Below are 11,801 nucleotides of genomic sequence, written 5' to 3'. Positions count from 1 at the left end.
GACCCTCATGTCGGCGACTCCGGGAGCCGGGGACTAAGTGCCACCTACCTCCGGGCCGGCGAGCCCCGCGAAGCTCCGTCCCGACGAACCATCGCGAAGCACATGTGGGCCGGCCAGCCACCGCGAGTCCGTGGCCGGTGAACCGACGTGAGTCCGAAGTCGGCGAGCCTCCGCGAAGACCGGTCCGAGAGCCAAGCGAAGACCCATGCCGGCGAGCACCGCAAAGACGTGGTCGGAGACCACCGCGAAGGCTGGTCCGGAGAGCCGAGCGAAGACCCGGGCCGGCGAGCACCGCGAAGACGTGGTCGGAGACCACCGCGAAGACTGGTCCGGAGAGCCGAGCGAAGACCCATGCCGGCGAGCACCGCGAAGACGTGGTCGGAGACCACCGCGAAGACCGGTCCGGAGAGCCGAGCGAAGACCGGTCGGAGACCACCGCGAAGACGTGGTCGGCGAGCACGGTGGAGAGCGGACGGAGACCACCGCGAAGATGTGGTCGGCGAGCACCGCGAAGACGCGGTCGGACACCACCTCGAAGACAGGTCGGAGACCACCGCGAAGACGGGGTTGACAAGCACGGCAAAGAGTGGTCGGAGACCACCGCGAAGATGTGGTCGGCGAGCAGCGTGAAGACGCGGTCGGAGACCACCGCGAAGACAGGTCGGAGACCACCGCAAGGACGTGGTCGGCGAGCACCGCAAAGACGTGGTCGGAGACCACCGCGAAGGCCGGTCCGGAGAACCGAGCGAAGACCCGTGCCGGCGAGCACCGCAAAGACGCGGTCGGCGAGCACCGCGAAGACGTGGTCGGCGAGCACGACCACCGCGAAGACCCGTGTCGGTCGCGAGTTCAAAGTCAATGAGCCTCCTCGAAGCACAGAACCGGGAGTTCGAAGTCGACGAGCCCCGAGCAACGAGTCACGAGATGGCGCCCCCGACGAACCACTCGACGAGGCGAAGAGCCACGAGATGGCGTACCCGACGGACCACTCGACGGAGAGCCACGAGATAGCGTCCCCGACGGACCACTCGGCGAGGCGAAGAGCCACGAGATAGCGACCCCGACGGACCACTTGGCGAGACGATGTGCCACGAGACGGGCGAGTCTCCGATGGACTACGCGGCGAGGCGACGAGCTACGAGACGGACATGATAGACGTAATCGGCGAGGCGACGCGCCATGAGACGGACAAGATACACGTGCTCGGCGACACGCCACGAGACGGACAGGATAGACGTGCTCGGCGACACGCCACGAGACGGACATGATAGACGTACTCGGCGAGACGCCACGAGACGGACATGATAGACATACTCGGCGAGGCGCCACGAGACGGACAGGATAGACGTACCCGGCGAGGCGCCACGAGACGAACAGGATAGACGTACTCGGTGACACGCCACGAGACGGACAGGATGGACGTACTCGGCGACACGCCGCGAGACGGACAGGATAGACGTACTCGGCGAGGCGACACGTCACGAGACGACATGACAGACGTACTCGACGGGGCGGCACGCCACAAGACGGACATGATAGACGTACTCGGCGACACGCCACGAGACGGACAGGATAGACGTACTCGGCGAGGCGACACGTCACGAGACGACATGACAGACGTACTCGACGGGGCGGCACGCCACAAGACGGACATGATATACGTACTCGGCGAGGCGACACGTCACGAGACGGACATGATAGACGTACTCAGTGACATGTCACGAGACGGATAGGATAGACGTACTCGGCGAGACGACACGCCACGAGACGGCGTCCCCTACGGACCGCTCGGTGAGACGGATAAGCCCAACACATAAAATATAAACAGGAGAGACGAAATCGGCGAGGCGACGAGCCACGAGACGGGCGAGTCTCCGACAGACTACTCGACGAAGCGACGATGAGTCATTGTCCAGCTAGCCTCCTGACCCCCTGACACCATCGCAGGACGAGTCAAGCCACCCGACCAAGCAAAACGCGTCACGTCTCGTTACCCCCTGGCGGGACGGGACGAGCCGTCTGACCCCCTGGCAGGACGAGTCAAGCCTCCCGACCGCCAAGCAGGACCCCCCTGGCAGGACGAGACAAGCTCTCCCGGCGGGACGGGACAAGCCTCCTGACCCCCTGACAGGACAAGTCAAGCCTCTATACCGCCTAGCAGGACGCGCCACGTCTCGTCACCCCCTGGTAGGACGAGACGAGCTTCCAGACCCCCTGGCAGGACGTGTGGCGGCTCCTGACCCTTCAATAGGTCTCGTCCGCTCCCCTCCAAACAGGACTGTCCCTCCAATAACTGTCAAATGATGATACTACCCCGACCCTAACTCTCACCACCTCACTATAAATACCTGAGACAAACACTTATCAAGAGTTGGCTTTTTCTCTCTCTACCTAGACTCTGTCAAAACCCCCATTCAGCTATTTCTCTCACTAGAAACACCTTTGAGACCGAAATCAAGAACAAAGAGAATCAAAGCCACTTCACTCACACATTTTCACACAAAAACGAGGAACGATCTCCTTCCATTCTCTCTAGAGTGGGAGAGACAAGTTCACTCTCTCTCAAAACCCGAGGCCCTCGAGCCAAATTATATTCCCTCTACGATCGTGTCCAAGAGCTTGAGAAACCAATTCTCTCGTTCTTCATTCGATAAGAGGAATATCTCATTACTAATCTCACAGATTCGAAGACACGTGGCCAAGTCCGCTCACGTCACGTGTCCATTAGCGTTGAACCAAAAAACGGCTTAACAGGAAAAGAACGTATTGGCATTGTATATGATAAGATGGTAAAAATGATGGGATTGGGAGATTAATAATGGAGGCATATATTAATTTCTCTGTAGTCCCCTATTTCCGGGCCTTACACTTCTCTCGGGTGTTTTCAAGAGAAGATGGAGGATTTGATATTTTTCTTGTTGTTGTTGTTGCTGCATAGAAGCATGTAGTGTACAGGGGCTGTGAACCTTAAGCGGTGATCATCGGGTTGATAGAAGAAATGACAATAATTCAATAGAATTTCTCCTATGAAATCGAAAACGTGCAAATAATAAAAAATAAAGTCAAACACAACCGATCTTTGGCTGCGTTAGTTCATTCATTGAGTCATTCGTTGTATCTACATTCTTGAAATTTTAACAGTTCAACTTTGTTCAAGACAAGGTTACACTAATGGTACTACTACTACTACTTACGTTCTATATCAACAAAATGAGCGAAGAGAAGATTGGTCTCTCACACAGATCAATGCCCCAAATGACTCATATACAACTACAATTAACAAACACAAACACAAACACAAACACAAACACAAACACAACCGATCTTTGGCTGCGTTGGTTCAATATTCATCGAGTCAAAACAAATCTAACCGGGTCGTGGATGAATAGTGGGGGCCGTGTATATTCATCATGTTGGACTTGGTGGCGGAGTTATAGGAAAAAAGGTTGTGTGTGCGTGCGGCCTTCTTCAGCTTATGAACAATTACGTGGTGGTATTTATTTAATCATCATATACTTTAATTTTTTAATACTTCAGCTTATTAAAATGAAATAAAAAGAATACTTCATTGATATTGATCAAGAAAGGAATGATATATGAGAGGTTGAGCACATCCCAACTAGGTTGGCACCCACTCAACTCTCAGCATTTAACATTCAGTTTGTATTTACAATTACAACCATATATCCAATGGAATGGAAACAAACAATACCAATAAATAATTAGCTAACTAATGAGGGAAAAAGAGCCGGTGGGCCTTGGTGTTCTCGGCTTTCTTGTTCTTGAGAACCTTCGCGATCCTTTCCTTCACAGTCGTGCCTGTCTTTGACTTTGTCTTTGTCTTTGTCGTCTTCTTGGCTTCGTGAAGCTTTTCCAAGAGCACCTTCATGCTCTTCCCGGGTCGTTCTTGCCCTCTCATCGCCCTTGACTTGTTCTTCGCCTCATCCTCTGCATCGCAACGCTCTTTCCACAGCAACAGCTTCTTCATACACTTCCCGGGTCCTACTCGTCCTTGCGTTGACTTCTCATCCTCGTCGGGGTTGCTTGTAACGCAAGAATACTCCGCTGAAATTGAAGAAAACTCTTCGCTCAACAACAGGTCGTGTTCGTCCCGAACGCTCTTCTTGAACTCGTCGCTGAAGAGGAACTCCTCGTCCAACGCTGGAAAATCACTCCACAAATCATCCATCGCACCGTAGCTATTAACGAACTAGGATCAATGTGCAATCGATATTCTCCAAAATTAATCGAGAATTAGGGCTGAAGCTGCTAGTTTACGAGTTAAAGACTAATGCGGCAATATTTAGGGTTTTGTATTCATGTTGATTACAATCATGTATCACAGTAAATGTGGGTAAATTAATTAAGGAATTGCTTACGTACATTGATTGATCGAGTCTGAATGATCGACTTTTGTAGCGACTCGAAGTTTTAAGATTAATGTTGTAAATTAAGTTAATCAAAGGATGAGAAAATTATGTAAATTAATTTTCTAAGAAGTATTTCCAATATTTTTGGATTTGGGATGATAAGTTTGTCAAATTAATTTTAAATATATCAAGGTAAGGAGAAATCTCGGAATGAAAGGAAGGATTTATCGAGTTCATCTCGAGTAATATATTATTTTTTGAGGAAATTTTCCGGAGATAATTTAAGAAAATAAATTCTCAAGGACGAGAATTATTTCCGAGAAACCTTAAATATATTTGAAATAATCGAGAACGAGCGAGAAAATTCTTGGTTTGAATCATTTAATTAAAAGTTCGATCGGTTATGGTTTTAGTCACAAAATTTTGTGACAAGGACGTGGTTGTCAAAACTATTTTACTTGAAAAATAAATTTTTTAAAATTCCGCCGCTTAACGAAGCGTTAAACTTTTTCTTAAACCCTAGATCAATTCCAACAAGAACAAACTACTAGCTCTTTCTCAAGGTACTTATATAGATAAGGTACTTTCTCGCTTCTCGATGCAAAATGCCCATGAGGTGTTGTTGCCAATTCGTTCAGGAAAGTTCATGTCGAAAGAGCAGTGTCCTAAGACATCGCAAGAAGTGGAGGATATGAGTCGAGTTCCATATGCCTCAACAGTTGGGAGTCTGATGTATGCCATGTTGTGTACTAGACCCGATATATGCTATGCAGTGGGAGTTGTTAGTAGATACCAGTCAAACCCTGGTCAAGAACATTGGGTAGCTGTTAAGCATATCCTAAAATATCTTAAGAGAACTAGAGACATGATGCTTGTATACACAAGTAATGACTTGGTGATACAAGGATACACTGACTCTGATTTTCAGGCAGACCGTGACATGTTGAAGTCAACGTCTGGATCAGTGTTCACTCTCAATGGAGGAGCGATAAGCAATCTAGTATCGCAGACTCTACTATGGAAGCTGAATATATTGCAGCTTCCGAGGCAGCCAAAGAGGCTGTTTGGCTTAAGAATTTCTTAGCCGAACTGGAGGTAGTTCCTAACATGAACGAGTCTGTGCAACTCCACTGTGATAACACTGGAGCCATCGCAAACTCGAAGGAACCTCGCAGCCATAAGAGAGGAAAGCATATAGAGCGAAAATACCACCTTATAAGAGAAATAGTTCGAAGAGGAGACGTGGCAGTCATGAAGATCTCGACGTTGGACAACATTGCGGATCCAATGACAAAGGGACTATCTGAACATGTGTTCGTGAAACACGTGGGAGGAATGGGCCTTAGATACATGCCATATCTTCTCTAGGTCAAAGTGGGAGATTGTTAGGAATTCTTGCCCACGAGAAGATACTTATGTAAATTCTCGTTGAAATTATTAATAAAATAAATTTTGACATTTATTATCTATTTGAATTGAAAGCGTTATTTCTTATTTAATGAGATTTATTAAACATTCATTATTCCATAGCCTCCGTATCTAACTGAGTCATGTGCTGGGCACCTGAGTTCGGGCGGTGTGCTAAAACATGGTCGATGACTGATATACGCCTGGAAAACTATATCTAAAGTCATATATGTGGAACACATAGGTGAAGGTTGATCACTATGTGGGAGCATTCTACACTTGTGGTAAGTGTACGACTTGGACAGGTCTTAGTGTAGATGTGTCGTTTAAGGACCGTTACGACACACTAACCGAGGCCACTATGATGGTCACAGTGTGTGACGACCCGACTTTTCGGACCGTCTTACTTATCTTACTTTTTAAACTTTAGAAAATTCTTTAGAAAACTTGGAGGAATTTTTTTTTTAAAAAAACACATCGAATAAAGGCGAACCAAAATTTTAAAGATCTTGAAAAGAAACAAAAGCATTTAAGAAAAATATTAAGATTGCATATTGAACACTTCACGAGAAGTACTTAACCAAAATTGAAAATACGAATTTAAAACCAAACATAGCAGCAAAAATACTAAAACATAATCCATAATCTAAATCTCAACCAAAATATAAAACGCTTTGAAACTTCGACGTAAACGAAAATAAAAACCTTTAAAAATTATTTCTTAAAACTCGTAGCGGAAGACTTATTTCGTTTCATGTATTTAATTAATTACTGGAATTTATTCACAAACCACTAATTTCGTGGCTTCACGTAATTATTATTTAGTTGTTTTCCATTGCTGGATTAGAAACCTCAAGCTCAACCACGTATCAGATTAAATATGATCGAAGAATAATCTAATTTTTCGTTTTATTTCGTAATTTCTAGCTATGCATGTTTAGTTCGTTTTGTAATTGCTGTTTCTATTTGTTTCTTGATTATCTCGGTCTCCCTAGCTTTTTGTTCTGCAATCTCGTATTTACCAATGTAAGATTTCATTATGAGATCATTCTGTTAAAATCAGTTGTCTCTCGCCTTCTCTCTCTCTCTCTCTCTCTCTCTCTCTCATATCAGCGTCTCACATTTCTGATTCAAATACTGAATCAGCAATGTAAAATCTTCGAAAAATATATCATACGAAACAGCCAAACAGAAACCGCAGCTCAAAAAGCAGAAGAATAAAAAAGATATATGAAGTGAAACCGAGAGATCTCTGACCTAACCGAAAGGATGTATTTGAGTTACTAAATAACTATTTTTAGGGAGACTTAGGTAATAAACAGTTATGCTCAAAAGACACACAAATAGATGCACAACTTAGAGGATAAATAGGATTTTTTCCCCCTAAACATAAAGTAATAATGTTCTTTTAATAGAAAGGTCTGATAAATTTTACATTCGATGTCCTTCAACCTCATATTTTGCAATCTGCATTCACCTTAGTAAAACAATTTACTATGTATAAGCCAATTTTAAAAAGTTATCCACATAAATATTACTCAAATTATTAGGATTCGTTCCCCCTCAAAATTCCACCATTTATATAAATCATCAATAAGTCAAAAATATTTATTACAGAATGTGTAATTTTTTTTTTTAATATATCCAATTTTAGATTAGATTTTATACGCACCCCCCAAATATCGACATTAATATTAATTAGGTCACTCTTCAAATATCCAAAAAGAGTTGTACCATTAGTGATAATTTATTAGTTTTATTTTTTGTTTTACATAGCACACTGTTTTTTTTTATGAAGTCAATGATCAATCTATTTTGTTTAACATGGTCAAAAAGTTCTCATAGCACAAAACGAAAAAATAATAATAATAATAATAAAATAAAATAAAATTGAACTACCAATTCGATGGCCTAAGTTATTATTATCCTGTTCAGGTTGTCCCAGGGTCGCTGGGGATGATGAAAACGAATTTGATGGAGAAGATTTTGACGACGAGTTTCCAGTTAAGAATCGTCTTTGGCTTGATCACTCAGATCAGAATCCTCTTGCCAACGACTCGGTAAAAAAAAAATATTATTTCCCGGAAGATCTATTTGAAGACATTTTCAGGGCAATTATAAATAATTATTTATTTTACAGGACGGTGGAGACAACCATAACAATAATAACAGTAATCAGCAATGGCAGCCCAATGTTCACGCTTTCTCTGTTGGAGGAAGTGGTAATTGGATTTCCTAATCGATATATATATATATATATATATATATATATATATATATATATATATATATATATATATATATATTTACATTCAATTAATTGCGTTGCTGTGATTGGAATGTGTAGTTGCTGGTAAGGAATTTGAGGGAGAGAGAGAAGGTTATGGCAATGAGTCCAATGAGGAATGGAAAGACAGAGTGGAAAAGTGGAAAGCGAGGCAAGAAAAGAGAGGAAATGTGCTCAGCAAAGACGATGTAAACAACGTTGAAGCCGACGAGGATGATTACATGCAAGTCTCAAATCACCTCTCAATAAAAGAATAAATAAAAATTACTCACAACTGAATAACAAGAGTAGGCCAATTTTTATTTACTATTGAGCTATGATTAAATGGACAATCTTAACATTAAAGTTGTGTACTTGAAAAAGAAAGACAAGAAAGTCACCAATAATCTCCACAAGAGCAATTCCCATCTTTATGATACTAACTGAAGAATAGAAGTAAAATGAAACAAGGTGTAGTATAATTGTTGAAAGAAATTACCAATAATCTCCACAAGAACAATCTCCATCTTTGAAATGGTGAAATCTAATAGCGCCCCTGAGAACGATTTCTCTCCCGGCGACCAAAGCGATCAACTTGATCGCGGAGTGGCAATCGCCGCTGACCCGATGGCCCTGCACGATCTGCAGCGGCGTCCCGTCGGAAGTACTGATGATCCCGAGCGAGACCGCGAGTTTCTCGCTCTGATGCGACGACCGTTCTTCGCGTTCGTCGAGCACAGAGCCTCGCTCGGGGACGTACCCGAGCTGTGTGATCTCGGCCGTCAGTTCCTCGAGTTTCCGGTAGATTCTTTCGGTTTCCGCATGGGTCTTGTCTCCAGACCGAAACACGTGAGCCTGTTTCTTCACCTCTATCCAAGTGTACGCCGGGAAAATCCTCAGACCCTTCCTTTTCATGGTCCGAAGCACGGAAAAAGCTTCCTTTGCCTTTCCTGTGGCCTTGTATATGTTCAAGAGGACTAGATAGCCGTTGAGAAATTCCGGCTCCATTCCGTAGATCTTCTCGGCGGCGATTCTCCCGAGCTCCAAATCCCCGTGGACCCGGCAAGCGGTGAGAAGCGCGTCCCACATGTTGATCTTGGGCTCGAACGGGGCTTTCAGTATCATCTCGTGGGCTTCTTCCAACCAGCCTTCTCTCCCGAGCAGCTCGATCATGCACGCGTAGTGCATCGCCCGAGGCTTGAGATTGTGGTCTCTGCTCATCGACTCGAAGATCGCCCAGCCTTGATTGGAGAGGCCCGAGTAGGAACAAGCCGAGAGGACCGCGAGGAACGTGACGTGGTCGGGGATGATCTTCCGGTTGTTCTCCCTCGTCATCCTCTCGAAGAGCTCGATGGCCTCGCTCCCGAGCCCGTGGTTGCCGTACGCGGCGATCATCGCGTTCCACGTGATCACGTTCTTGAACGGCATTTTGTCGAACACGTTGCGGGCGTCCTCGGCGCTGCCCCACTTTCCGTAGCAGTCGATGAGCGCGGTGTTGGCGACGAGGTTGAATCCGTAGCCGTGGCTCACGAGGTCGGCGTGGACTTGCTTGGCGTGCGCCAGCGAGGCTAGCCTCGAGCAGATCTTGAGGACTATGGAGAACGTGAATTGGTTGATTTTAACGCCCGAGTCTCTCATCTCATAGTACGAACTCAGGGCTTCCTCGGTGTGTTCGTGGAGCACGTTCGCTGCGATGATCGAGGTCCAAGCCACCGTTGTCTTCTCCGCCATCCTGGAGAACACGAGCCGAGCTTCTTTAATGGAGTTGCACTTGCTGTACATGTTGATCAGAGCGCAGGCCACGAAGGCATTGGCCACCACGTTGGACTTGACCGCGCAGGAGTGAATCTGCCGTCCGATCGTCACGATTCCGAGGCCCGAGCAGGCTCGGATCACGGTGGTGAATGTGTGGGCTCCGATCTCGGAGAATTTCTCGTGGATCACGACGAACAGACTGATCGCCTCGGTGAAATCCCTCGAATCCACGAGGCCCGCGATCATCATGGTGGATGAGACCAAGTCCCACTCGGGCAATTCGTCGAATAGTTTGCGTGCCTCTTTCATCATCCCGCACCTCACGTGCATATAAAGAAACCTCTTCCTCATGTGCAAATCCAATTCAAGGCCAGTCCTGGAAACGAATTCAGAGAGATTTTTCACTTCTCTAACGGAGTTCAATCCGATGCAAGCCCATACCAGTGAATCGAGAGTACTGGTCCGGATTCCATTACAGCCAGCGATCTCCAAAACCCCGAAAAGCTCGAGTGCTTCTTCGTATCTCTTCCCCGAAACAAGCATCTCTATCTCATTACAAATCCCACTCATCGACCTCGTAGCCACCTTCGGCTCCTCGATCGATGCCGTTTTTTCCCTCTCGCCAACGTCCACCGCGAAACGTTTCGCCTCCGGGCGTGGCTGGAGAGAGCACTTTGCGCGGGGAGCCACAGCCTTCGGCGGCGATATCAGAGATCTCCGGCGCTCGAAGGACCGAGTATCGGAGGAAGAAAAACCGAAGACGCAAGAAATTGTGGCGGTTCGAGATCCGAGCGAGATTTCCATGGCTATAGAGATGAGATCGTAGCTTTGGAAACACACGCAGAGAAGAAAGATCAGAGCGAGTTTCGTTCGGAGATTTGCTTTGAAGAGTACGAAGTCTGAGACCAACCCGATTACACCATTTTCAACTCTTATCTATAACAAATTGAAATATTATTTATATATATATATATATATATATATATATATATTTTTTTTTTTTTTACTTTCTCTTTTTATTTCCATACTCTTATATTTATTTCATATCTTCCAATTATACCACTTATTCATTATTTAATAATAAAATATTACTCCATAAAATAATTCAAAATACAAATTAACATAAACTAAACTTAATATTTATTAATGTCATTTTAGTTTTTCTCACACTCTAAATGTCAATGTTGTATTTGCAAATAAATTTAAAATATAAAATATGAATAATTTAAGGATAAATATGATATAATTTTATAAATAAGTGCAAATGTATAAATTATAAACTTTACAAGGGCTAAGAAAAAATTTAGTGTAGTGAATAGTGTTGTGCCATATTTGGCGCAACACTAAAATCAATTAAACACCCACGCCATTTTGGCGTGGGATATAGGGTATGGTTGGACTCCACCCTGACGCCATTCAATGGGAATGACGTTCGGGTGGAGTTGGTCTGAAGGCCGAAAGAAACGGTTTCTTACATTGTTAACTCCGCCTATGTTGTTTTGACTGTTTGTCTGAAGACTGAACATAAAATACTTTTTAAATCACTGACATAAAATACAAAAAAAAAAAAAAAAGTAGTTGGCTGCGTGACCCAAGAAACCACATTTGTAGATAGCGAGATCCGACCTTTGTTAAAATTAATAATAGTTCATTGAAAAATTAGTAGTTCTAGGCAAGGAAAAAAATGTCATTTTCGTTACCGTTCCGAGCTTCTTGATTCACGGAAAATCGACAAGTCGATGGAAAACCGAACGGAAAAAATGTGGAAAAGGGTATTCGATTTGCAGTTTTCAAATGCCGTTTTCCATGGAAAAACGACAACCCGATGAAAAACCGAACGGAAAAAATGTGGCAAAATATATTTAAAATATATACATGTAATACATACATATATTTTTCAATTTTTAAACATATATAAATAAAATACATTATGTATATAATCTTTTTTAATAGAAAATTGTATATATATATATATATATAATATTTTATAAATTTTTGCTATT

The 11,801-nt window shown here is 44.3% G+C and overlaps 1 long non-coding RNA gene and 1 pseudogene across 1 annotated transcript; one reads left to right on the top strand and one right to left on the bottom strand.

Moving 5' to 3' along the window:
- Positions 1-7,799: 7,799 nt before the first annotated feature.
- LOC149387569 (uncharacterized) lies at positions 7,800-8,267 on the top strand. The gene is made up of 3 exons (XR_016300515.1): positions 7,800-7,837; positions 7,918-7,999; positions 8,125-8,267. It is a non-coding gene; the product is annotated as an uncharacterized LOC149387569 (long non-coding RNA).
- A 271-nt stretch (positions 8,268-8,538) lies between these two features.
- LOC149387568 (pentatricopeptide repeat-containing protein At5g50390, chloroplastic pseudogene) lies at positions 8,539-10,602 on the bottom strand (annotated as a pseudogene).
- Between the last annotated feature and the right edge of the window lie 1,199 nt (positions 10,603-11,801).

The sequence above is a fragment of the Urtica dioica genome, chromosome 8 (genome assembly GCF_054948205.1).
Source record: "Urtica dioica subsp. dioica isolate 48M chromosome 8, U.dioica_male_clone48M_v1_H2, whole genome shotgun sequence".
NCBI classification, from domain to species: Eukaryota; Viridiplantae; Streptophyta; class Magnoliopsida; order Rosales; family Urticaceae; genus Urtica; species Urtica dioica.
This window is presented reverse-complemented; position numbering and strand designations above follow the sequence as displayed.